Consider the following 26,107-nt stretch of genomic DNA (forward strand, 5'->3'; position numbering starts at 1 on the left):
TCTACGCATTGGACCTACCTAAGACCTTCAATGGACTGGTTGAGCTCGCTCTACGTGTGCACTCTCGTTTACAGAGGTTAGAGCTTTTAGAAGAATCTGGAGAGAAGCACAGCGGAGGCGGCAGTCGTTTTTCCTCCGTGGTGGATACGGTCGGTCCTGTTTCCGATCCTGAGCCCATGCAGGTGGGGAGAGCTCGGCTTTCCCGGGAGGAGAGAGAGAGGCGGAGGTCCCAGGGTCTCTGTCTATACTGCGGGGCGTCAGGACATATCATCAGGACCTGCCCGGTAAAAGACCAAGCCCGATAGTAAACTCGAGGCTACTATCGGGCGGGATCTCCGCCGAGAAGTCCTCGCCAGCCACCCTCCTCCCGGTAAGACTGAGATGGGCAACGCATAACATCACCTGCGACGCACTTCTGGACTCTGGGGCGGAGGGCAACTTCATGGACATTTCTTTCGCACGACAACACGGTTTACCCACATCACCTCTGACGCACTCCATATCAGTCAACGCTCTCAATGGACAGTCTCTTCCCAGTGTCTCCCATACTACTGATTTCATCACCCTCGTCACATCTGGTAATCACACTGACAAGTCCCAATTTCTGCTCATGGACTCACCTCATGCACCTGTTGTTCTTGGACATCCCTGGCTCACCAAACACAATCCCCGCATCGACTGGCAACAAGGAACCATCACTGAGTGGAGCACCCAGTGTCACAAGTCTTGTCTTTGTCTGCTTGTCCCACGGTGTCTGTTTCTGTTTTACAGGAGGAGGCGGTGGATTTGTCTAACGTGCCCATGGAGTACATCGATCTGAAGGAAGTGTTCAGTAAGTCCCGGGCTGCTTCTCTTCCTCCTCATCGTCCCTATGACTGTGCGATAGATTTAGTTCCCGGTAAGTCTCCGCCTAAAGGCAAACTTTACTCTCTGTCTGTTCCCGAGAGGGAGGCCATGGAGAAATATATTTCTGATTCTCTAGCGGCTAAGTTCATCCGCCCTTCCTCATCTCCAGCGGGGGCGGGGTTATTTTTTGTGGGGAAGAAGGACGGATCTTTGCGACCTTGTATTGATTACCGGGGGCTGAACAACATCACGGTAAAGAATACCTACCCTTTGCCGTTGATGTCTTCAGCCTTCGAGAGGTTGCAAGGAGCGTCCGTTTTCACTAAATTGGACTTAAGGAACGCTTATCATTTGGTCCGCATCAGGAAGGGGGATGAGTGGAAGACCGCTTTTAACACCCCCAGAGGGCACTTTGAATACTTGGTCATGCCCTTCGGGCTGTCCAACTCGCCTGCGGTCTTCCAGGCACTCGTCAATGACGTGTTGAGAGACATGGTTGACCAGTTCATATGTCTACCTGGACGACATATTGATTTTTTCATCGTCTCTCCAGGAGCACGTTCAACACGTCAGACGAGTGCTTCAGCGGCTGCTAGAGAATGGGCTTTTTGTCAAGGCGGAGAAATGCGAATTTCATGCACAGTCTGTTTCTTTTCTAGGGTACATCGTCTCGTCTGAGGGAATTCGCATGGATCCTGACAAGGTTAAGGCTGTGGTGGATTGGCCAAACCCAGATTCCCGTAAGGCCCTACAGCGGTTTCTGGGTTTCGCTAATTTTTACCGGCGTTTTATTCGCAATTTCAGCCAACTAGCCGCGCCTCTGACCGCCTTGACCTCCCCCAGAACGACCTTCAGGTGGTCAGATGCAGCCCACGCTGCATTTGCCAAACTGAAGAGCCGCTTCGTTTCGGCTCCCATTTTGATTGCCCCTGATCCTTCGCGTCAGTTCGTGGTGGAGGTCGATGCGTCAGAGGTGGGGGTAGGTGCAGTTCTTTCCCAGCGATCTCCCTCAGACGACAAGATGCATCCATGCGCGTATTTTTCGCATCGTTTATCTCCCGCCGAACGCAATTACGACATTGGTAACAGAGAGTTGTTGGCAGTCAAATTAGCGTTGGAAGAATGGCGTCACTGGTTAGAGGGATCGGGGGTTCCCTTTATTGTTTGGACTGATCACAAGAATTTAGAGTATATACGATCAGCTAAAAGGCTCAACTCTAGGCAGGCTCGGTGGGCACTTTTTTTCGGACGTTTTGACTTTACTCTATCGTACCGCCCGGGCTCCAAAAACATCAAGCCCGATTCCCTTTCTCGTATTTTTGACCCTTCCGAACGCCCGTCCACTCCCGAGTGTATTCTTCCCGAGACGTTAGTGGTCTCCACTCTTACATGGGAGGTCGAATCGAAGGTCCTAGCGGCCTTAGAAGGGGTAACGCCTCCGCCCGGATGCCCACCGTTTGTTTGTGCCGGAGGGGCTAAGGTCCTGCGTTATCAAGTGGGGTCATTGTTCCAACGTGGCTTGCCATCCAGGGGTTAATCGAACTAGGTTTTTAGTCAAGCAACGATTCTGGTGGCCAGCTATGGCTCGTGATATTCGCAGTTTTGTTTTGGCTTGTTCAGTTTGTGCCACTGGTAAGACTTCCAACCGACCTCCAGATGGGTTACTCCAACCTCTGTCTGTCCCTTCGAAACCTTGGTCCCATATCGCACTAGATTTTGTTACCGCCCTCCCACCCTCCCAAGGGTATACGGTTGTTTTGACCGTGGTGGATCGATTCTCGAAGGCGACCCATTTTATACCCTTAGCCAAATTACCCTCTGCTAAGGAGACAGCGGTTGCGGTCATTGATCACATCTTCCGGTTACATGGCCTCCCGGTGGATGTGGTTTCTGACAGGGGTCCCCAATTTGTGTCCAAATTCTGGCAGGAGTTTTGTAAGTTACTGGGGGCGACGGTTAGTCTTTCCTCTGGGTTCCATCCCCAGACCAATGGTCAGACTGAGAGGGCCAACCAAGATTTAGAGCGAATGTTGCGATGTTTGGCATCCAAGAATCCTTCCTCCTGGAGTCAACAACTCTCTATGATTGAGTACGCTCACAATTCACTGCCAGTGTCTTCTATGGGCCTTTCTCCATTTGAATGTAGTCTAGGTTACCAGCCACCTGTGTTTCCCAGTCTGGAGTCCGAGGTCGCGGTCCCCTCCGCTCACGCCTTCGTCCAGAGGTGCCGCCACACTTGGAACAGAGCCCGCGAGACTCTGCTGCAAGTGAGGGCGCGTACCAAGGCTAAGACCGATCGCCACCGGTCGAAGCCTCCCGTATACGTCGTGGGTCAGAAAGTGTGGCTTTCTACTAAGAACATTCCGCTCCGCTCCATTGCCAATAAGCTTGCTCCCAAATTCATTGGCCCGTTTACTGTCACTAAAATTATTAGTCCAGTGGCAGTCCGCCTCAAATTGCCTCCGGCGTACAGGAGGATTCATCCCGCCTTTCATGTGTCCAAAATTAAACCTGTTTTCCGTTCTCATCTTAATCCGCCTACTCCGGTTCCTCCTCCGCCGCGACTCGTAGACGGGGAACCAACCTATTCGGTTAATCGTATTCTGGACTCTAGGCGGAGGGGACGCGGATTCCAGTACTTGGTGGACTGGGAAGGTTACGGTCCGGAGGAGAGAAGTTGGGTTCCTGCTAGGGACATTCTGGATCACTCCCTTATTGATGATTACAAACAACAGGTAAGGAGTTCTGGGAACGCCGTGAGGCGTTCCTAGGAGGGAGGGTACTGTCACGGTTCACTAATCCGCTGTCTCATACTGTTGTCTGTGTGTAGGTTTTGGGATGTGTCACTTGATTGTTCTGTGTGGGCGTCGCTGCTGATTGCTGATCAGCGGCAGCTGTGGATCATTACACCTGCCTATATAATGCCTTGTCTTTCGTCTCATGTTTGTCAGATCGTTTGTTGAAGTCCTGGTGTTGTCCCGTTGTTTCTCGTGTTTCTTGTTCCTGGATTGGAGTCTCGTCGCTGTTCCCTGTTTCCTGTCTGTCTCGTTGGATTACTCGTTCTGGATTACATTCACGGATACTCACACGGACACACGGACTCACCATTCAGGACCATCATTCATCACGGACACTTCATCGCCCATCGAAGTCCCTGTGTTACCCCTCTCCTGCTGTCTGTGTTGCTGCTGTGTGTTTGTTGTCTACTTACCTGGCGTGAAGCTCTATTAAAGAGATATTAACTTGCATTTGTATCCAGTCTTCTTTTCCGTGACATTCACATCATACTGATGACGATGATAATGAACAAATAGTATTAAGACCTAGAACGAATGATGAACAGATACGTACATTAATAAGAGATCAACTACAAATGTTGATGGCCACGGGTGAAAATACACCTGTCAGCCTAGAACGTCTCATAAACGAACAAAATTAATGGTTAGAAATGTCTACGGATGATAATGAAAATGATCAGATAGGGCATGGTTCAGTTAGCCAGACAAATGACGATACTTTGGAGGCAATATGGAACTGAGTGATGATGAAATTCGTAGGTTGGTAACAGAAGGAGGTAATGTAGAAGACTATATCATAACGCCGCGTCAAAGATTTAATGGCGTAGAAATTCAAAGAACCCTAAATTTCAGGGAGATTACGGCAACTACTGATCTGGCGGCATATAACATCTTGCTACACAATGCGTTAAATGAAATTGTATCGTTATCCAGATTGCTGGCTGGTGAGACGGGATATATTAATGTGTCTCTATCGGGGGAGAGTCTTCCTGCCCCCATTAACGCAGTTTTAACACCTGATAATAACCACAATCCAGATTTATTCATAGATCAGATCGAAAATTCCATGCAAAGTAATGAATCTGTGTGCAATGATGAACAACTGATTCTTAAAGTGTCTATCGTAAGAGATAAACAGGGCGGAGGACGTAGGAAATTATCAGATTTGGCTCATAATGAAGTCATAAGAAGGAATAAAATGAACTTATTCTGCCCCGTAAATGTCGAAGACAATAGGTGTTTTAGTTACTGTTTAGCATATTTCATGAATCCTAAATCCACCGATCAGGAATTGAGAAAAATAGGGTCCGATATACACAGAGATGCGGGGTACAACCCACAAAGGATGATAGGTTTTAATGATATTTCTGTTTTTGAACGGCACTTGGGTGTGAAAATAGTTGTCTTTCATAGGGATTGGTCTGGAAATTTAGAAGTGCTTAAAAACTATGATGCACTACATCCAAAGGCTGTTCATCTATATATTCATGAAGATCATTATTATCTTATAAAAAATCTGAAAGCATTCCTAGGATCCAACTACGTATGCTCATTCTGCTATAAAGGCTTTGATGACCGGAGACTCCATAAATGCAAATTTGCATGTAACGTGTGTAACAGCTCGGATTGTCACTCCTATCCCAAGAGTTATAGACAATGTGCAGAATGTCTCAGATATTGCAAATCTAACTTCTGTTACGACACGCATAAACAATCGTACATATCAGGTGAAAAATCACAGTGTGATGTTATAAAATATTGTGACAAATGCTGTAGATTGTACCGTTTAACAAATAAGAAAAAAAAACACAAGTGTGCATCCTCTAAATGCGTGCATTGCAAGGAAGCTTTGGTGGAAGGTGCCGAACACATGTGTTTCATTCAACCTATCAAATTGGATGAACATGATGATAAATACATATATTATGACCTTGAGACAATGCACACAGATGGAAGACACGTGGCGAACTACGCATGTGCTATAACTCACAGCGGAGATGAGTTCACAGCAGAAGGCACAAATTGTGTGGAGCTTATGATTAAGCATTTTAGATGACCAAAATATGCTAATTACACGTTTATTGCACACAATGCCTCTGGATTCGACGCTCATATACTGCTGGAATATTTTACCAGAGTAGGTCTAGCACCAAAAATTTTAATGCAGGGATGTAAAATCATTTTCATGTATGACTCTGCTTTTAAACAGCGTTACATAGACAGCTTCAGCTTCCTGCCGATGGGGTTGTCTAAAACCACCTCTGCGTTCGACCTCAACATAGGTGAAAAAGGATTCTTCCCCATCACTTCAACAGACCTGAGAATGTGAATTATGTGGGGCCGTATCCTTCTAAACATTTCTACGGATATAACACGATGAGTAACTCCGATCGCGAGAGGTTTGATGAGTGGTATATTTCTTTACAAAACAGAATTTTTGATTTCAGACGTGAACTAGGATTTTACTGCCGGAATGACGTAATTATCCTGCGACAGGCGTGTATGAAGTTCAGAGATGAGTTCATGAACTGCGCGCAGATTGATCCTTTCAAATGTTTGACACTGGCTGGAACTTGCATGAAAGTTTTTAAAACGAACTACCTATGCAGAGATACTTTGGCATTAACACATAACAACGCGCACATTAATCAGTTCAAGACGTACTCCAATGCGTCGATACAATGGTTAGAGTACATTAAAGAAAGTCGTAATGTTGACGTGCGTCACGCGCTGAATTATGGCGAAGTTCAGTTTGGTCCATTCCATCTCGATGGATATTATGAAAATAATAACCATAAAGTGGCATTAGAATATTTAGGGTGTTTTTTTCACGCTCATTATTGTAAATTTAAACCCGATGATGTCCATCCTCTGCATAAAGTGACATTCGAAAATCTCAGGCGACAGACTGAAAACAGGCTTCAAACACTGCGTGACGTGTATTCCTTGGACGTAGTTTCAATCTGGGAATGTGAATGGGAGCGAGCGAAAAAAGACGATCCGTCAGTTATGAAATTTATGGAAAAATATGAAGCGCCCGAAAGACTAAAACCACGAGATGCGTTGTTTGGGGGAAGGACAAACGCATTTAAGGTATATCACAAAATCACAGAGGATCAGAAAATTCATTATTACGATTTTACTTCCTTATATCCCCACATGCAATCATGTAAAACATACCCCATAGGACACCCAACCATAATTTTTAAAGACTTTGGCCCTATTGATGAATACTTTGGTCTAATTAAGGCGACAGTGCTGCCCCCTAGAGGCCTCTATCATCCTGTGCTCCCTTTCAGAACCCGTCAGAAGTTAATGTTCACTCTGTGTCGTACGTGCGCGGAGGAAGAGAATCAAGCACGATGCAGTCACACAGACGAACAAAGAGCGATAAGTGGATGTTGGGTTTCCGTCGAGCTATCGCGAGCCATCAAACATGGCTATGTCGTATTGAAAATAGACGAAGTCTGGCACTTTCAACAGAAGTCAAACACATTATTCACTGACTACGTTAAAACATTCCTCAAACACAAACAAGAGGCGTCGGGGTTTCCAGCACACGTAGTCACAGAGACTGACAAACAGGCTTATGTTGATTCGTATCTCTTAAAAGAGGGAATCGAATTGAACATTGACAAAATTGCTCACAATCAAGCAAAACGAGCCACAAGCAAGCTAATTCTTAATTCTTTGTGGGGGAGATTCTGTCTTCGCGAGCAATTGCCAATAACAGAGCTGGTGAGTGAACCGGAGGACTTTGCACGGTTTATATTCGGGAACGGTTATGTGATAAAACATTTCTCGTTTGTGTCGGATTCAGTAGCTCTAATACAATGGACATACCCTGACAAGCTAGCTTGCGCTACTCGTGCACGACTCTTTACGCAGTACATACATCACAGGTCCATTTCAGCCTTATTTCTAATACAAAACCTGTATTTCCAGGGGAAGAGTACTCGTACTATTAGTCTCAACGCCAGTTATTTAATTATTTTTAAAAACCCACGAGATAAACAACAAATACGTTTTTTAGGGAGACAGATGTACCCCGGGGAGTCTAAGTTTTTTATAGATGCGTACAAAGACGCTACCGGACGTCCCTATGGATATTTACTAATAGACTATAAAACGGATACACCTGAGAAATTTCGACTCAGAACGGATTTACTGTCGGAGTGTCCTGTAGTGTACGTGCAGAAAAGGAAACGGTGAGACGTTATGAGTTCGAGACTATCCAGAAACCTACCTCTGTTAAAAGCTCTATATAAAGCGAGTCCTAAACAGAGACATCTTATTTTACAATCAGCTTCTGACGGATTTGTTCTTTCGCTGTGTGAGGTAGCTCTTAATATTCTTCACGGCATAATACCATTAACACCTAGTCAGCACAGAAGATTAAAAAAGAGAAAAAACGAAATTAAATACGTAGCTAATAAAAAAATTGATGTCAAGAGAAAAAGGCGCATGATTAATCAAAGAGGTGGATTTCTTCTACCCCTCTTAAGCGTGGCCATTCCATTTATTTCTAGTTTGATAACATCTAGACAATAAGTATGGACCATGCTGAAAAAATGTATGTAGTGTCTAAACAGCAGATGGATAAATTGAGGATGGGGCAGCCCCGTGAGTCTATTCACAATGTTGTGGAAGATAGCTTGGATAACACTATACGGAATATATTACAGAGGGACGATCTGAATTCACACGAAAAAGCTAAGCTTTATACTAATGCTTTACAGAGGTTTTTAAATTTAGTGAAGCATGGTGACATGGAAAGCAATATCTTAACCCTTAAATTACCTCAGCACGAGCCCTCTGATGAGGCAATGCATACTGAAACGGCTGCCATCCGTAATGATGGTGACGTAGCTGGGGACGAGGTCGTAAATGAGGTGTTAAGCAATGTACCGCAGAGGAGTCTAAAAAATATCAAATACATCATGGATAAAATGTCCAAAGCCAAGCAGTTGTCTTCATGGACAGACTCTGGAGAATTTGTTTTTAAAGGAAAAACGATTGAAGGATCGCATATGTTAGATCTACTGAAACATATAACACAGCCTCACCATATTCGTGATGATCGCAGACCAGAGGGGTGGCAGGAATTTCTGGAGGCATTTGCAAATTTAAATATCCCTTTCTCGACAATAAGCAATCATCACGTTAGACGAACAATCGAATCTATTAAAAGAGGAGCACCTACAAGAGACCCGGGTGAAGATTGAAACATATGCCCAGACTGCACACACTGTATACATTTAAAGGTCTTATCACTACAGATAACCGGTTTCAATTTTTTCACAAAGAGAGAAACCATTTTGTCATTTTTAAATAAATCATCATAATACATATTCATAATATCATCATAATCATATCCTTTTAATATATGATACAGAAAAAACACACAATGTTGTCCGCAGGTGTCTGCAAAGTCATTCTGCACTTGCTTGTTAGAATGCAGGATACGGGAGGAATTGTTTTTTAGGAAATCTTGGAAGGCTAGAGGGAAACGAATAGAGTCTGGTCTATTTCCGAAGCTGTCGAAAAAATAGCTTACACCTTCTCTGTCTACGTAAATAGCGATCCAATGCATACCCGGTCTGTGTGACGGATCTGTATTCGCTATAAAAAATAAGGGTAAATCCTTTATCTGTGCTTTGGGGATATGATCGCACGGTAGAACTCCTAAGAAATTAGTGTTGCATACCATCTTGTCTATTATTCTCGTCAACTGCACCGTATTCATTTTCAATAATAGTAGTCCGCAAGCACTTGTCTCCGGTTTGAAATTTCAATAACAGAATCATAAATAGCATAAGCTATAATAGTTATGGTATGTCTGAGGGGCCCTCTGAAGCGCGCTTCCAGACGGATGTTGTCCGTTCTGATTAGGGAGACGTGATGACCGCATTCTTCATCAGGAGTCAAGTTAAATGCATAAAGCGTGTACCCATGAAGAAAATCCTCTCTGTCTATAGCCAGGGACTGATTTTTAAGATGCTTCCCTGTAGCTAAAGCCAGCTGATAAAATTCTCTTACTGCTGATCCGTTGTCGAATTGCGGTTGAAAGGAACCACGCGATGGAATCTGTACCCCGTCCTGACAAAGCGCCAGGAATTCCAGATTAAAATTTTTAAAAGCAAAAGGATTTCTGTCGTATGCCCCTGAAAAAGCAGCGTTGTCCGTCATGGCCAGAATGATAGATTTTGGTACTGTACCTAGGAATAGATTCTCATGATTAGAGACGCGCGCACCAGCCGGTATAGACAGATTCTTAACGGACACCCTCTCAATCGCGTATTTCGCAGTTGCAGATAAAAGGGCCTGAGCGTGCCCCAGGTGAACAGGTGGCGAGACGGTGACCTTTTTTACAAAAAGGGACACAGATACTATATCGAGTTTATAAGCGACGTCGTCACCGGCCATCAGACAAAATTCATCTTTTGCACGGGTCATTTTAAGTCTTACGTCGACTCCCGAAATGAGTAACTTAGGCTGAAAAAATATATCTGAATGAATCGGAGCTAATAATTCTACAACGGTGCTTGCATTTGTGAATGCTGCCCTCTTTGTCAAGCCGGCGTTCTGGCCCCCCGGATCTGTGGCATCCATGGATCCGGCTGTGTCTTTGTAAAAGAGGCCTGCTGTGAAGGTGCTTTCCAGAGTATCTTTACCAAAATTCATAAGAGCTTCGATGATACATCTATAGGGATACGTATTGGAGCTCTGTGAGACTAGACGATCTCCTAAAGACACATCAACCTGGGAGAAAATACATGCTCCTGGATAATTCACGAGTCCGACAGGTGCACCGTCAGGAATATCTGATCCGTCAGGATTTGTTATCTTGACGCGTGTGTATAGGAGCGTATTATTCAGATCAAGATAATCTTCACCCGTGCCCGCGATAAAAAATTCTAATGGTGATGTATCCGTAATAGCCGATAATGGGAGAATTTCCACGTAGTTATGTCTTTCAATCGCAGTTTGTGTTAAAGGCAGGGCGAATAGATCCAGCTCCGATTTAACACATTCTTCTGACATACAATGCAATAAAGACATTTTTAAAAAATAGTGTTCAGAGATCTTTTAAGTTTAGTAGTTTTTTTCACCCGTTTCACACGAGCCCTTTGTGTCCGCCTGGCAAATGATCGTTTTTTACCAGACCGTCTGGACTTCTTAACACGTTGGCCACTCCCCCTTCTCATCCTGGTCCCTGGGGGCTTGAATCTTTTACGCGTCATAACCATTAATCCGTTACCGTTCTGTCCTTTGTTATCAGTATTATAAGATTTTGTCAGAGCTGTGGTGACGACGTCACTGACTATATTTTTTGCTGCCGCTTTTAGATGAGGTTTAGCTATACTGAAACCTCTTTTTAAGAATGGCAGAGCCATTCTAAATAGATTTTTAAAAACACCACCAATTCCTGCAAATCCCGATCCGTACATTACGCCCCCACCCCAGCAGACCGTTCCCAGCCTGGTTCTGATAGTATGCTATATAACTTTCAGGGTCCATTTTGTACTGAGCGAGGTACGCCATTTAAAACTGATGCTGCTTCACGGGTCTAAAGTGTAGTTTAACCGTTACCTTTCCGTAGGTGAACCGAATGTCCTGGTTTCGATCGTCTTTTACCTCAATGGAAACTTCTGTGATGCTGCTTTTATTTACGCGCACGTAGTGCGGCTTATCGTACCGAACACTTACGCTCTTGTTAGGCTCGCAGTCTAAATGTACCGTGCTTAATAAAGGCACATAAGCATCACCCACTGATTGGTACTCTATTATATCTGTATAAACGAAACAGGTGTAAAAACCTGCTCTTATATCAGCTTGAAATGGAGCGTAGACTACTGTCACGCCTCTGTCTTCTCGATTCTCACGGAGACTCTTCGCAGTCTCTATAGAAACACCTGGTTTGAGGCCGAGAATAATAGCCAGCTGGCCGTAAAACGTCAATGAGACATTCTGAGGAGCTTTTAGAAATACCTTATTCTTTATATGATCGTAACCAAGATATACACGTGGGGGGAGGGACGCATTTATTTCTCTGAGTAAAAAGGGCACATCCTCGTAATACCCCTCCTTTAAGGTATTGCGTAACACTGGTATGGTTTTAACATTATGATCAATATGTATATTAATGTCTTCTTTAGCATTATAATGTTCTTCTTCGCTTTTCAGTAAACTTTGGTCACAGTTGATAATGAAGGCTGCGTCCTCCTGATAGAAAGCGTACCACGAACTAGGGTAGTCAAATTGAACCAGAGCAACCTCCCATAATCCCTTTAAATTAATTGTCCTAGATAGTCTCGTTCTGTAATTAGAGATACTGTTTTCGGGATATACGACCCTCGAGGCGTTGCAAGGTAGCGTAATGTAAAACCCCTCCTCTTCCATGATGATACTGTAGCATAAATGATACGTGCCATAAGTTATCTACGTCTTTAAGGGTCTCTGTAAGTCCACCACCTGTTTTTCAGGCACCCAGCTGTTAAATTTTGAAGGCCACCCCCACCATTTAACAAGTACAATCATAGACTTTCCGCGCCGTTTCTTGTCTAGAATTTTTTCTATTTTAAATGATTTATCTGCGCTTACAATAATTTTCTGTAGTTCTTGCTCATAAAACGTTCCTTCGATTATTTCACCATCGTAATCTTGTATTTTGTATACGGGAGGTTGTCGAGGTATACACGCAGCTATTGTGAAATATTCTTCCGTATAATTCTGCTCATAACCTTTAGAAAATACATTTCTGACTTTAGACACTCTAACCACATCCCCTATTTTAAATTTAAAAACAGGTTTTTCTTTACGCAGATCCCCATATAAGTTGTTAAACACAATTGACTCATTCTCTTTACACACGTCCAAAGGTCTCATCCGTATAGATTTGTGATAGCTAGAATTGTATCCATCAGTCAGATCCTGTAATATGTCGCAGTAGCGCTTGGAATTGACAGCCGTTAGATACCTCCACATTCGTCCTTTCAATGTTTTATTAAATCGCTCGACCACACTCGCTTTTAAATCGCTGGCTGTAGTAAAATGATGTATGTTATACTTTTTTGTTAATTGTTTAAAATGTCTATTTAAGAATTCTGCCCCCTTATCGGTTTGAATCTTGAGAGGAATTCTTTTATCTTTTTTGAATATAGACTCAAACGCTTTAGACACCTCCTGCCCCGTTTTGTTCTTTAACACTCTAGTCCATGCATATTTGCTAAATACATCTATACACGTCAATAAGAATTTGATGTTATCATTCTCCTTTGAATAAGCGCTCATGTCTACTAGATCTGCCTGAAATTGGTGATCTTTCCCGAACACCACGACTCTGTTGCGTTTGTATTTTATTGGAGCCGTTCTATGCAATGTATACGTATCCTGAGTAGACAACCAATCAGCTACATCTTTGTCTTTTAAACGTACACCATATTCATGTAGTACCGCTTGCTTTAATCTGCTTTTGCCACCCAAAGCACCTGGATTTGTTGGGTCGTAATATATTTTCTTCATGAATTCACTCATGTTGCCCCGCCTCTTTCCACAAAATAATGACCAGACGTTTACATCAAACAGCGTTTTTATTTTCAAAGCATGTAGGGAAAAAGGGTACATTTCACACAAAATTATATGTTGTCCAGAAAACACAGAAATTTCATACACGTTACAAAATTTTTATCCATGTATTCAGCCGATGTGTTAATAATTTTACAAACATCAACAGGCTCATTTCTTGACATTAGTTCAGAACATACGTCGGTTACATAAGTAGATACAAATACATAGTATGTTACCTAACTTAAGCGATTCAGCATTTTCAGGCATCATCTCGAGAATATTTTTGATAATAATACAAGGATCACAACCAGAAGCAATAGACATGTTTGTTATATTATTCCATTCGTCCGATAATCTTCTCACTATACACATCTGATTCTTTAATTGCGTTAAACGTTTATCATCTGTATCGTTACATGTTGTGTCATCAATCACTTTGTGCAGTAAATTGGATATTTGCCATTTCATACGTTGTTTAAAGAAGTGTCTACATCAACCATGTAGAACAGCAGCAGAGGTTCCCCATCTCACAGCGACTCGGTCTCAGGTGTAGAAGCAGGTGTGGCTGTTTTCCAGGCATCAACTGCGTCATAAACAATCTGCTCACAGGTCTCGTCCACAAGTTTCTGTCTCAGAGAGGCCAGTTGTTCCTGTATGTACATTTCATCCGAGTTCGCACAAAACAGTCTCAGCAGATCCTTGAATTCTCTGTAGATGTGGTGTTAAACCGAACGCTCTCAACGCACGTGCCAGAATGTTTTTTTAATTCAGGTATGAACAGAGTTTTGGTTATTTCGTTAAAAACACTGTAAAAATAATAAGCAGAGGGTTCATACAGACATGAGTGTCTTGTCTGCGATGGATGGTCCACAGCGCATCCGTCGCATTCCGTCTTAAGTTTTTTGTCAATCAGATGTTCCAGGAGCACAACAATCACCGCTTTAATAAGTTTAATCCCTTCAATACCCAAACAACCGTCTGATTCATCAAGGGTTATGTCAGACTCAGCAGAGGGGGCAGAGATGTGTCCGGTAGCTCCGTAGTTTGCGAGGAAAGACAGGTTATGATAACCCAGTTCGGTACAGAGCTTGCTTAGCCAGAAGTCGGGTCTCTGATGACATCCGCTCACCGATGTTGGTGACGGTCCAGCCACAGGGCTAAGAGGTGAAGTAGCAGGTGCGCTCTCTTGAGACATAATGCTTGAATGATGTAGACCCTCCCTTCCGTGACTATATTAATGGTTGTAAAATGTAGGCGGAGCTACACTCTGAACGCCGCGCCTGGTAGGTACGCACCATTCAGGGTGAAACAGTTTTACTTTGATACCGTTATACTTTTCAAACGCATCGCACCACTTAAACAATTGGTCTATTTTAGCAAAAATGTCCTCCAACACATGTATATCTTTCCACTGGAACATGAATTTAAGGTCGTAGTATTTCAGGTGATCGGCCTCTGATACAGGCCATGAACATTCAGGCAGCCCCTTTCCAAAATCACTGCAGAGGATATAAACATAGTCATCCGCATATTTGTTGATATGATCTCCGAGTAGCCTGTATTGTCACGGCACACACGAAGACAAACAGGGTAGGTCCAATTGCAGGTATTTATTGGGGAAATCCAGAAACGTAATCGGGCCATTCCACCGAATGGGTGCCATTTGCCTGTTGTAACTCTTCAAAATTAAACATTATTTTTCTTCTTTTTTCAACACTGAATCTAATACTACACATTTTTAACTTTTCAAAATGTGTATTGGTCAATCTCAGGCAACTTTATTTAATTTTTTACAAGGTTTCAACGCAGAAGATGGATGCATGTTTTCTCAGTCCTGTTACCAAAACTCACGTGCCATTTAAAAATCATGTTTAAAAGCATGTGAGTTCATTCCTTTGTATTCACCTCAAGAAAGTGTTTATTTTGAAGAAATGGTTGATTATGTGTTCAAATAACTGATATTTGTGACAAAAAAAATCACTTTATATTAAGGCAAGGTGTATTTTAATAAAAAACGCAAAACAATTTTCTCATTTAAAAGAAGACAAAAGCATCAAGTTTATATGTTTTTAAATAATTTAATTTATTTAACAATTGTGTAAATGATGGATCAGACAAAACTGATAAAAACAGTGGTTTAACTTTATTTTTCTAGAAAAATATATAAATTTAGTAACAGGACTGAGCACTTTGTAACAGGACTGAACGCTGGGTAACAGGACTGAGTGTCCATATGTGTGTGTATGTGTGTGAGAAAAAGAGTGTGTTCATGGCCGTGTGTGCATGTGTGTGAGTGAGATTTCTGTGTTGAAGGGATGTTCTATGTGCTAGTAGTACATTACAGTGAAGGAGGTGGAAAGAGAAAGAAGGAGAGCAAGGAAAAGAGAGAGGGGGGAGAGGGAGGGAAGGAAAGACAAAAAAGGGGGAAAAAGATAGGGTTGCTGGTGTGTTTCACTCCTTCCCTTGCAGCATGCCATGGCTGTTATTTTTCATATGAGTAACAGGACTGAAAGTAACAGGATTGAGTTTTTAAGCAAAAATGATAAAATACATGACATATGGACACATGGCGTACATGCTAATATAATGAGGACACTAAGCAAATACTAGTGACTTATCTAAAGTTAATATTTTTAAAATAAACAAATAACATCTAAGAAATAATTTAGATAACAGGACAGTACGTTGAGATTGAACTTCTCAGTCATAGTTGCAATTTCATCAAATATACAGAAATTAAAATGAGAGAACTTACTTTTGGTCTTCTTATGGCCTGCGTAAGATCTAGGGCTGTCGCGGTTAAGGAATTTCCCTTGCGGTATTTTTGAGTGGCTCAATAGCGCGATATGCGGTATTACCGCCATATATATATATATATATATATATATATATATATATATATAGAGAGAGAGAGAGAGAGAGAGAGAGAGGTCATATTCAATAACGAAACTAAATAGAGCATTGAAGTAAAGAGAATGTCAAAATAAGGGTCTACAAAACAGAACATAAACCTGACAATAAGATGGTAGAGCTATTGTTGTATGTATAATAGTTAGTTTCGATCCTCGAATCTGACTAAACAAGACTTTCTGCTGATATTTCACGAGTATAAGCAGAACTAACGTTACTCATCTCTGCGCGTTCTAGACGGGCTGTCACTCAGTGCAGTTACATTGTTGTGACACAAGGTGGCGGCAAGGGACTGTCTTTGAGTCTTTAAACCGTTCATTCAACTGCACGTTCAAAAACGCAGATTCATTCAAAAGAGAGATGAAATGAAACAAGCTGTTGAAATCATTTTAACGTTGAGCGCCACTTTATAAGGCTCAGCTGACCAGTAATGCTTCGATGCTAAGGCAGAGATTTCGCTATCCTTGGACACGACAACTTTTTTTCACGAATATATGTCTCGGCCTGAAGGACAGACGCAGGTAATCGCACACGCTCAGTCGATCTCTCTCACATTCACTGTCTGTTTAGGCTTGTTTAGTGCACATCTGCCTCTTTACAAATCACCATGGTACACATTATGCTATCATTGTTACCTTATTTAATATTTAGTACATGTGTATGAAGTGGAAAACGAGAAGGACATAGCCTTTCAAAAAATAGAAAACATGCAAATATCGCGGTTGCTGCGGTTTTTGCAGTGTTCTGCGGTTGGCTCGTCAAAAGCGCGGTATTACGAAATTGCGGTTATCGCGACAGCCCTAGTAAGATCCAGATGATGCAACTTCCTGTTGAAAATGTGTCTTGTGGAATGTTCCAAGTTTTTTAGAGGGAGAAATGTGTGAGGGTAACAGGACTGAGTGAAAACCTGGGGACACGACTAAAATGTGTATTTTATATAACATATTATGGATTTTTTTATGAAATTTATTTTTGTTTAGCATAGATGGTATATGGAGTAAAGGTGCGTTCACGCGGCCTTGTAATTCCTGTAGTTACGAGATTCTAGCTTGTAAAAAGCATTCACGTCCTCGTAGAGATCGTAGTTACAGCTTGTAAGCTGGGAGTTTTCTGAAAGCTCCCAGATGTACCACGTGGGCGCTTGTACCACCTGACCACTGTAGATTCATTTAGGCGTTGATAGTGGTGCCATGGAAACGCATAATTCCCAGTCCAAGGACCAAAAGGACGTGAACAGCTCCGAATATAACGTCACGTGTTGTCATTTCAAGATTCCGGTAAATACGAGGTGACGTGAACGCAGCATAACACAACAATGCAAAAATAATAAGATTTCTGCAAGATTTTAATGATTATATTTCATGATAAAGTTTAGATTTAGTTAGCGGGGACATGTAACACATGCTATTTTTTAGTATTCTCAGTAGTTTTTAATAATGTTTTAAATTATATATTTTAAATTTGCAGTTAGATTAATGTTTAGGACACTTTGCTTAATAATAAAATATATTTTAGAGTTCATTTTCATGCATATTTATACATAAAATGTCCTGGGGACAGAAATGGCACCGATTCGGTGGAATGGCCCAATCCATAAACCAGTCAATAGTCAAAAAATCCAGGTAGACAGTCCAAACAAAATGAACAAAACACAAAGTAAACCAAAACAGAGACTCAGGCAACATGAATGAAGACACCATGACAAAAACAGAGACAAACCAGGTATAAATAGACAGACACTAATTGAACAACACAAAACAGCTGGGTGCAATGAAACAAGGATAATGAGTTATGGGTAATGTAGTTCGTGGGGTGAAAACCAAAGTCCAGGATGTAAACAGTCAGGGTTGGAGTACCCTCTGGTGGCAGACAAGGGCACTCCCAGTAATGATCGTGACATGTATCTTGTCCCCATGGTTACCCCTTTCCATTCAGCGATGAACAACGGTTCGTCGCGTCCTTCTTTCAGATCGCGCCACACTTGTGTGTAAAACAGAATCCAATCATTTTCTGTGAAAAGCAGATCGGGGTCGTCTGTTGAGTTCGTTGTAAATCTCTCGTCATTATCCACATTGATTAATTTGACCTCGCGGCTAATCTTGTTGAAGTCGTACGTACACACGCGATTGCCCGACAAATGAAAGTCATATCTGACTCGGTCCGCGTTGTTATGCAGGAATTTGGACAAACACGGTCCTCTGAAAGGTTTCCTTGGTGCAAGAGACAGATCTCCCATTGCATCATCAATGCTTCTCTCAGGAGTTTTAGGTAGAGATGCTTCAGCCATTGTTACAGATTAGTATTCTGTTTACGTAAAATCACAAGTCTCGTATCTTACATTTATACACACCGCTTAACCGTTTTTAAACATCCCCTCCGTAAGAAAGACGCATGCGCAATCTATCGCTCTGGTGTTGAGGTGGGCCTGTTAGAGGCGGATGACGTCGATGTCTGGAGGTGTGTTAGGGGCGGAGACTCGGGAGCGTTTTCACTCACCGTTCTGATTTCATTCTGTATCTGACGACGCAGAGAAGCAAGCAATAGCCGTCATTTCACCGTCTCGGTTAACTATAGACCCGATATAGTCCGGCTATGTGTAACCCACTTTTAGCCAAAATAATCTTTCCTTTGGTTACATGTCGTTTTTGCCAAAATAACTTGCGAGTTGTATGATATTGCATCATGTAAGTGAAGTCAACAGTGATTACAAGGTGTTTGATTTCACATCTTTGACATGTTATATTGTGTAGGCTGTGCGTAGCCACAATTTAGCTCGTAGTCAGACCGGCTATTTGTAGCCCACCTATAGTCAATCCTGATTTATTGTAGTTTTTGGACAGGAAGTGCTTGAGATGGTTGATATCTCATCATGTTCGCAATGTCAATGATTTCTACAAGATTTAAGTGGCATTTCATGACATGGTCTATATGTAGTCACGATTTAGCTCTGAATTGGATAGGCTATGTGTAGTCTGCTTTTAGTCCACCCGGCGAAATCGAGGCAATTTATAGTCTAGTTTTTACGGCTTGGCTATAGCCCTGATTCAGACCAGCAATGAGTGTAACCAAAATAGTGTTAAGTCATTTTCGACCACAAAGCTTGTGGGATTCTTGATATACTTGCATTTATACATTTATATGCAAGTATATATTTGAAACAGCATATTTTTGCTGTCACACAATCCTACATTCTACATCATATATATATATATATATATATATATATATATATATATATATATATATATATATATATATATATATATATATATATATCAGGGTATAGCCAAGCCATATATTAATTATAATTATATACCCCACACACATATATGATTCTGTATTTAATTTAAAGTTAAATAAAAATTTACAATTCTCAACCGCTAGATGGCAACTGTGGCTCTACTGAGACATGACCACTGGCAACGCGAGACTTGAACGTTAGCTCTCGATCACTGTTGCCAGATCTCGCGATAAACATTTCCGCATTTTACAACTGTTGGAGACGGAGAGCAAGCAACAGCAAATGTTAAAGCAAATTCTTTCCTGCTTTTGGTCTTGTAAGTATCTGTGTTTTTCATTTTGACATGTGTTTATTATTTATGTACATTATGTGTAGGAACCGTGACATTTTAGCGGGTAACAGTGCAGACTCAGAGTAAAACGTGGTTAGATTAACATACATGCACATGTGTTTCCTTGTGCCCTAAAACTGTAATTATCTAAATACAAGGGGGTAAACATGAAACCTGTGCACCCTACTATTATTTGTTATGGAAGCCTTGTATATCTTTTAATCTTTTGATCATTATGAAATAAAAATATGAGTTTTTGATTTGGCAAGGCAAGTTTATTTTGTATAGCACATTTCAACAACAATGTTCAAGGTAATTCAAAGTGCTTTACATAAAACATGGAATTTATGGAACTGAAAATTAATCAGCTTGTTTTATAAACCAAAAAAATATTGTTAACATTTTTTATTTGACTTTTTTTTGTCAGTGTTTTATATTTTTATTGTTACACGTTGTAATTTTCTTTTAATGTTTATTTGTATTGTATTTGTAATTTTTTTATCATTGTGCATTATCTTGAGTTCTTTTTCTAAATAAAACCTTTTATATTTAATTTGTTTGGACGGATTGTCATTTATGAGAACCTGTTATATTTAAGTGAAAAGAATCCTTTAGTCATTATTTAGTTGTCTATTGCATGTATAGATGTAATCATTCATTAGTAGTGTAATTGATGACTAGTCTATTTTTAGGTTATAGTTAGACGTCTATTAGATTTTCACTGACAGCCCCAATTTTGCCTTATTTTAGCCTAGACCCGTATTAACCGTCTATTAGACATAATAAATATGTAGTTGTCTATTAGTCGTCTAATTGATGACTAGTCTACTCTTGGGTTATGGTTAGACGCATGGGCGTCGGAACCATTGTATGTGGGTGGGACAAGACCCACCCACTTTTTAAGACCAATGATATTGGACCCACTCACTTTTACCGTCTCTAATTCAGCATTTGTCTAATCCCCCCGGTGATGCTACTCCACAAACCACCAACAGATCATAAAAAATACCAAAAATAAAAATATTTTTTTAAACATCGCCAAGTAAAAAGCTGCGTTTATAAAGAAATGTCTCTTTACGACCACAACAAACGGGACACTTTTCAGACGCGCATTCCGACTTCGCCTCAGCGCCGGAAAAGGTAGCTTCAGCTGAACAACAGTGAACTGTGGTCAGATGAGATGTTGTCAGGCTATGCCAGTAAAACTCCAATCAGCCGTTAGGCTATAGTCTACTGTGCACGAAGCGCGAACTCAAGAATTGCTCGCGCAAATGCGCCGGCGCGCGCTGCATATTACTTTATTATAGTTTAACTAAAGCGCTAAAGAAACTACGGGCATGCACCATCATTATTCTGAGGTAATAATGATGGTGAATAGTCATGGAATTACCAAACATGCGATTAAATCTGCCTCAAAACTGTGCATGCATGTAGGCTATGTATTTGTTGACATGGTTAAAGCTATTGTTATCCAATTTGTTGGCCTTAAAACGTCTTAAAAATGCATATATGTACACCAAGGAAATCAAAATTTTCTCGGGGGAGCATGCCCCCGAACCCCCTAGCATAATACATTTTGTGACCTCGATAAATATAAAACCCTGAGTACGGCCCAGCTTCTTTTCTATCTAGCGAAATCAAAGGTAATCATGTAACTCTCCAGTTGTGCGCACTTTGGGACTAAACTTTGTATGCACTGTGTGATCAATGTGTGAAAATAAATGGGATCAAAAAACGCGATTGAATGTAAAGGTTTGTGTCTCGTTGTTCAATTGAAAAAAATCAATAACTACCGATTGATTGGCATTGTTATCTATCTATCTACCTATGTATGTATGTATGTGTATATATATATATATATATATATATATATATATATATATATATATATATATATATATATATAATTGGAGGGAGGACCCACCCACATTTTTTTTGCTTCCGACGCCCATGGTTAGACGTCTATTAGATTTTCACCGACAGCCCAAATTCAGCCTTATTTTAGCCTAGATCGATATTCACCGTCTATTAGACATATATATGTAGTCGTCTAATAGTCGTCTAATTGATGACTAGTCTATTTTTGGGTTATGGTTAGACGTCTATTAGATTTTCACTGACAGCCCAAATTTTGCCTTGTTTTAGCCTAGACGGCCGGGCAATGTTTTGACGGCTATTAGACGTCTAATAGACATAAAATTGCTTGCTGGGAAAGGATGTGTTTCACAGAGCAGTAAGAAATATTTATTGTTAGAAATGTTTTTTCTTTTTAAATGTCATTTGTCTTTTAACAACACTATTTAATATACTTAATGATAATGCGTTTGTTTGATACTTTTGTTAAAATCTTGTGTTTAATTAATTAATTAACGTCCTTTTTTAAATATACATTCTATCTTTCGGCATTGAGGTGGGCCTGTTAGGGGCGGATGACGTCGATGTTTGGAGGTGTGTTGGGGCGGAGACTCGGGATCGTTTTCACTCACCGTTCTGACTTCATTCTGTATCTGACGACGCAGAGAAAGGATGTGTTTCACAGAGCAGTAAGAAATATTTATTGTTAGAAATGTTTTTGCTTTTTAAAAGTCTTTTGTCTTTTAACAACACTATTTAATATACTTAATGATAATGCGTTTGTTTGATACTTTTGTTAAAATTTTCTGTTTAATTAATTAATTAACGTCCTTTTTAAATATACATTCTATCTTTCGGCATTGAGGTGGGCCCTGTTAGGGGCGGATGACGTCGATGTTTGGAGGCGTGTTAGGGGCGGAGACTCGGGAGCGTTTTCACAGGCCGTTCTGATTTCATTCTGAATTTGACAGGGATGAGAAAGGACGTGTTTCACAGAGCAGTAAGAAATATTTATTGTTAAAAACTTTAAAAGTAAATGTTAGAAATGTTTTTCGCTTTTAAAATCATTTGTATTTTAACAGCTATTGCTTGATATACTTAATGTGCTTAATGTTACTTAGTGCACTTGTTTTATACTTTTGTTTCAGAAAATCTAACAACATTTTTAAATTGTCTTTGTGTTTGTACAATTCGTTAATGTCTTTTAAAAACATTTAAATATGTGAAATAACTTTCTTTAATAAAAACATCCCTTAAAAAACCCAATGCCTGACACCCCAATACACTGTTTTACATTTTAAAGTTTAAGCACCGTTTTCAAACATTTTCACTTCAAAAACACACAAAGTCCAAAACACAGTCATAAATTCCTTAGTAGGGGTAATAGGGAGGGGTAGTGCGGTAGTGGGGGGAGGACAAAAACAGGTGTACAAACAGGTGTCCAGTCCGGTGGGAGGGGTGGGAGGGAGGGGTGGGGGGATATTTTATGGGGGGTCATAAATCAATCATTTTGACATAAAGTAGCCTATAATCCTCTCTTTAGAATATCATATTAAATGCTGGATGTCTTGTGTTGATAAACGGCATGCAATTAATTTTAAAACAAATTGTATAATGGAGAAATGCTGTATTACTGTTACTAAAAATAAAGCTGCATCTGATTATGCTATGTTAGCTACTTGACAAAACAGTGTTTTTCTCTGAGGCATGGTAAAGCATGGTACTCGCAAAAAATCAAGAAAATTAGATTTAAACAATAAGACTAACTGTATCGAGCTATAAAACAATAGTTTTCTGTCTATAAATGTAACCAAACATTTGTTCCCTTGTCTATTAAAACATGTAAATATTAAAGCGTCTTTGGTGTTTCCATGGTTTCTACAAAATAAAACCGGAAACCGAGGGTAACGCGGGTATGACGCAATTGACAGGCGACTCCTCACACGTCCCGGAGCCTTGGTTAAAATTGCAATTTTCTCATGATTTACAAATAGTTGGAAACATTTGGGATATTGTAAGTTACGGTGGCCGAGAGAGCTCAGTGCGCTGCTAATGAAGAAAACACATGCAAATAGAAAAAACACGAGCAAATAAAGAAAACATCTTCATCAGTTTGACAACACATGCGCTGCAAAAGTCCACAACAAATAACACGCTGCAAATAGCACATACCAGGCCCAGCGATCTCAAGCCCCTTCTGTGATGATCTGAATGATGAAAATATTAATTTAATTCTAAAAGTAGCCTCATCATCATCATCATCATTCAGATGATCTCTTGTCTCTATTTGAGATCGCCGGGCCTGAGTTTGCTTTAAAGGTGATGTTACTGAAACATTCTTTCAGTCATTCAAACTGCTGTGAATAAGCACTGAAGAAAGAGAAAAAAGGTATAATCATCATTACTATCAGGATACTGGATACTTGCTGCAAGTCATTATTTTTTTAGTGTAAAAAATCAATACAAGTACTTGCTTTTGCTTTTTCAGGTGGAGAGGTATTTCTGATGCTGACCCAGAGGATGGAGTGGTAGTACCAGAGTTTCACTGTCCCCATCAGACAAGAATCTTATTTTGTACATACCAACAGCATATGAATGTTAAGGGGATAGTTCACCCAAAAATAAACATTCTCACATATTTTATTCACCCTCATGCCGCCCCAGATGCATATTCATTTCTTTATACAGATCTAAACACATATTAAGTCCTAAACAGTGAAAAACCACACAGCGACTGTGACGGTAATCCATGCGACCCCAGTGAATGAATCAATGTCTTCTAAAGTGAAACAGTACATAAGAAAAATACTAATAATTTAAATTCATTTAACTGTTAACAATCGAAGACCAACTGTCATACATGCATGGGTTACAATCCACTTATTATATGGACTCACTGGATTATTTTCTTAAAAACCTTTGTCTTTATGTGAAGAAAGAAAGTCATTGATGGTAAAGGTGATTAAATGGTGAGAGAATTTAAATGATTTTGGGTGGACTATCCCTGTAAATTCTAATATTGCACTCCATTACCACATAATGTACCCACACAGTCACTGTTTTGCCACTTTGTATTGCAACAGGAACTGTTCAAATGATCATTTTTTTCATTTAAAATATATATGAATTTTACACGTGTATTCTGTATATGTACTTGGGCATTTTTATAGTAATGTATATCTGAGAATATTGTGCATTACATGAATACTATGCAGATAGTGTTTTGTGGGTTCTGGTCTTTCCTGTCGCAACATAATTGCATCCAAGACTTTCACTTTGATACTTGTGTATATGCTGTAGTGACAATAATGAATGTAAATGTATTTGAATTTATTCATATTTTCACTTATTCAACTGATTTTTATAAAAGTCACAACTGAAACTGTTGATGATTGTTAAAAAAGTATTTCCAATTCTAAATGTTAGTTGATAATGTTAACTAAATAAAATTATCAGAATGATAAATTGTAACAAGAACATTCTTTGTGTGGAATATGTACTGAAATGCCCTTTGAGGACTATACCATCTGACAGCAAGCCACGATTGTAATTTTCATATTGTTCGAGTTCTTCTGAATTAAGTGATCATTAATTGTGATAGTGTAAGAGCATATTGCTAATGGTTAGTGTGATGGATGGCCAGGGTTGCTAACCTTGATTACATGGCTGGAGTGAGACTTTCTTGACAGCTGAATACATGATACTAGTATTCTCTTTAAATTATAACAGCACAACCTAATCAGACCCTACAATAGAGAGGAATCATCAGGAATAAACATATTCTCCAAAAACACTGGACATTATGCAGTATTTTCAGTATTATATAGTACTTTAATGTATTGGAGATAGGACTAACTGCAGAACCGCAGACCCATTGGTCATGACAGTCTGAGGCCGGAAGTGGGCGGAGCAAATTTATCTTTGTAGGCATTGCTCCATTTGGAACGTTTTAAAGTTTAAAACTATGTTAATGTCAAATATTTTATTAAAACGATCAAACTGAAATGATACTCACATTTTGTTATATATATATATATATATATATATATATATATATATATGTGCACCCTCAAAATAGTGTGACGAGATTTTTTTAATGCTTTTGAGTCTCTTCTGCTTACCAAGACTGCATTTGTTTGCCCAAAAATACAGTAAAAACAGTAATTTAAAATAATGTGAATTTATTTTAAAATGCAATTTAATAATGTGATTTGAAGCTGAATTGTCAGCATCATTACTCCAGTCTTCTGTGTCACATGATCCTTCAGAAATCATTCTAATATGCTGATTTGCTGCTCAAGAAATATTTCTAATTATCAATGTTGAAAACAGTTGTGCTGCTTCATATACAGGTCCTTCTCAAAAAATTAGCATATTGTGATAAAAGTTAATTATTTTCCATAATGTAATGATAAAAATAAAACTTTCATATATTTTAGATTCATTGCACACCAACTGAAATATTTCAGGTCTTTTATTGTTTTAATACTGATGATTTTGGCATACAGCTCATGAAAACCCAAAATTCCTATCTCAAAAAATTAGCATATTTCATCC

The 26,107-nt window shown here is 40.1% G+C and overlaps 1 long non-coding RNA gene across 1 annotated transcript; it reads left to right on the forward strand.

Moving 5' to 3' along the window:
- The first annotated feature begins 19,488 nt into the window (after positions 1-19,488).
- On the forward strand, positions 19,489-24,994 carry LOC125243761. The gene is made up of 4 exons (XR_007179115.1): positions 19,489-19,681; positions 22,107-22,239; positions 22,416-22,550; positions 24,039-24,994. It is a non-coding gene; the product is annotated as an uncharacterized LOC125243761 (long non-coding RNA).
- The last annotated feature ends 1,113 nt before the right edge of the window (positions 24,995-26,107 follow it).

Source organism: Megalobrama amblycephala, linkage group LG13 (genome assembly GCF_018812025.1).
Source record: "Megalobrama amblycephala isolate DHTTF-2021 linkage group LG13, ASM1881202v1, whole genome shotgun sequence".
In the NCBI taxonomy this organism is placed as follows: domain Eukaryota; kingdom Metazoa; phylum Chordata; class Actinopteri; order Cypriniformes; family Xenocyprididae; genus Megalobrama; species Megalobrama amblycephala.